This window comes from Triticum aestivum, chromosome 2D, assembly GCF_018294505.1.
Source record: "Triticum aestivum cultivar Chinese Spring chromosome 2D, IWGSC CS RefSeq v2.1, whole genome shotgun sequence".
NCBI classification, from domain to species: Eukaryota; Viridiplantae; Streptophyta; class Magnoliopsida; order Poales; family Poaceae; genus Triticum; species Triticum aestivum.
Window position 1 is genome coordinate 114,129,522 of NC_057799.1, and position 3,116 is coordinate 114,132,637.

The following is a 3,116-nucleotide window of genomic DNA, read 5'->3' on the forward strand; positions in this document are numbered from 1 at the left end:
GAGAATTTACCTTTACTACCTTTGTCGGGTTATCAAGACCATGTATTTCTTCAATAGGTGGTAAATTCTTAACATCTTCAGCTTTAATACCTTTTTCTTTCATAGATTTTTTGCCTCTTGCATATCTTCAGGACTGAGAAATAGAATACCCCTTTTCTTTGGAGTTGGCCTAGGAGTTGGTTCAGGAAGTGTCCAATTATTTTCATTAGTCAACATATTATTCAATAACAATTCAGCTTGATCAATAGTTCTTTCCCTGAAAACACAAAAAGCACAACTATCCAGGTGGTCTGTAGAAGCATCGGTTAGTCCATTATAAACGATATCAAGTATTTCATTTTTCTTTAGAGGATGATCAGGCAAAGCATTAAGTAATTGGAGAAGCCTCCCCCAAGCTTGTGGGAGACTCTCTTCTTCAATTTGCACGAAATTATATATTTCCCTTAAAGCAACTTGTTTCTTATGAGCGGGGGAATATTTAGCAGAGAAGTAATATATCATATCCTGGGGACTATGCACACAACCAGGATCAAGAGAATTAAACCATGTTTTAGCATCACCCTTTAATGAGAACGGAAATAATTTAAGGATATAGTAGTAGTGAGTTTTCTCATCGTTAGTGAATAGGGTGGCTATATCATTTAATTTAGTAAGATGTGCCACAACAGTTTCAGATTCATAGCCATAAAAAGGATCAGATTCAACCAAAGTAATTATCTCAGGATCAACAGAGAAATCATATTCCTTATCGGAAATACAGATAGGTGAAGTAGCAAAAGCAGGGTCATTTTTCATTCTAGCATTCAAAGATTTCTCTTTCAGCTTAGCTAATAATTTCTTAAGATCATTCCTATCATTGCAAGCAAGAAAGTCTCTAGCAGTTTCTTCATCCATAACATAACCCTCAGGCACAACAGACAATTCATATCTAGGGGGAGAATCTTCATCATCATTTTCATCAATATTATCAGTTTCAATAATTTCATTCTCTCTAGCCCTAGCAAGTTGTTCATCAAGAAATTCACCTAGTGGCACAGTATTATCAAGCATAGAAGTAGTTTCATCATAAGTATCATGCATAGAAGAAGTGGCATCATCAATAACATGCGACATATCAACATTAATAGCAGAAGCAGGTTTAGGGGTCGCAAGCTTACTCAAAACAGAAGGTGAATCAAGTGTGGAGCTAGATGGCAGTTCCTTACCTCCCCTCGTAGTTGAGGGATAAATTTTGGTTTTCTCGTCTTTCAAGTTCCTCATAGTGACCAGCAGATATAAATCCCAAGTGACTCAAAGAATAGAGCTATGCACCCCGGCAACGGCGCCAGAAAATAGTCTTGATAACCCACAAGTATAGGGGATCGCAACAATTTTCGAGGGTAGAGTATTCAACCCAAATTTATTGATTCGACACAAGGGGAGCCAAAGAATATTCTCAAGTATTAACAGTTGAGTTGTCAATTCAACCACACCTGGATAACTTAGTATCTACAGCAAAGTATTTAGTAGCAAAGTAGTATGGAAGTAATAATGGTAACGGTGGCAAAAGTAACAGTAGCAGTTTTGTAGTAATTGTAACAGTGGCAACGGAAAAGTAACTAAGCGAAGATCAATATGTGAAAAGCTCATAGGCATTGGATCGGTGATGGATAATTATTTCGGATGCGATTATTCATGCAACAGTTATAACATAGGGTGACACAGAACTAGCTCCAATTCATCAATGTAATGTAGGCATGTATTCCAAATATAGTCATATGTGCTTATGGAAAAGAACTTGCATGCCATCTTTTGTCCTACCCTCCCGTGGCAGCGGGGTCCTATTGGAAACTAAGGGATATTAAGGCCTCCTTTTAATAGAGTACCGGACCAAAGCATTAACACATAGTGAATACATGAACTCCTCAAACTACGGTCATCACCGGTAAGTATCCTGATTATTGTCACTTCGGGGTTAACGGATCATAACACATAATAGGTGACTATAGACTTGCAAGATAGGATCAAGAACTCACATATATTCATGAAAACATAATAGGTTCAGATCTGAAATCATGGCACTCGGGCCCTAGTGACAAGTATTAAGCATAGCAAAGTCATAACCACATCAATCTCAGAACATAGTGGATACTAGGGATCAAACCCTAACAAAACTAACTTGATTACATGATAAATCTCATCCAACCCATCACCGTCCAGCAAGCCAATGATGGAATTACTCACGCACGGCGGTGAGCATCATGAAATTAGTGATGGAGGAAGGTTGATGATGACGACGGCGACGGATTCCCCTCTCCGGAGCCCCGAACGGACTCCAGATCAGCCCTCCCGAAAGAGATTAGGGCTTGGTGGCGGCTCCGTATCGTAAAACGTGATGCATCCTTCTCTCTGATTTTTTCTCCCCGAACGTGAATATATAGAGTTGGAGTTGAGGTCGGTGGAGCACCAGGGGGCCCACAAGGCAGGGGGTGCGCCCAGGGGGCAGGCGCGCCCCACCCTCGTGGACAGGGTGTGGGCCCCCTGGTCTTGATTCTTTCGCCAGTATTTTTTATAAATTCCAAAAATATTCTCCGTGGAGTTTCAGGTCATTCCGAGAACTTTTATTTCTGCACAAAAATAACACCATGGCAGTTCTGCTGAAAACAGTGTCAGTCCGGGTTAGTTTCATTCAAATCATGCAAGTTAGAGTCCAAAACAAGGGCAAACGTGTTTGGAAAAGTAGATACGATGGAGACGTATCAGACCTGTGTTCAGCTCTGGAGATGTTCAACATGGCCGCCAGATGCGGGTGAGGGAGTCCTGGATTAGGGGGTCCTCGGACAGCCGGACTATATCCTTTGGCCGGACATTTGGACTATGAAGATACAAGATTGAAGACTTCGTCCCGTGTCTGGATGGGACTCTCCTTGGCGTGGAAGGCAAGCTTGGCAATACAGATATGTAGATCTCCTCCCTTGTAACCGACTCTGTGTAACCCTAGCCCCCTCCGGTGTCTATATAAACCGGAGGGTTTAGTCCGTAGGACAACAACAATCATACCATGGGCTAGCTTCTAGGGTTTTAGCCTCTAATCTCGTGGTAGATCAACTCTTGTAATACTCATATCATGAAGATCA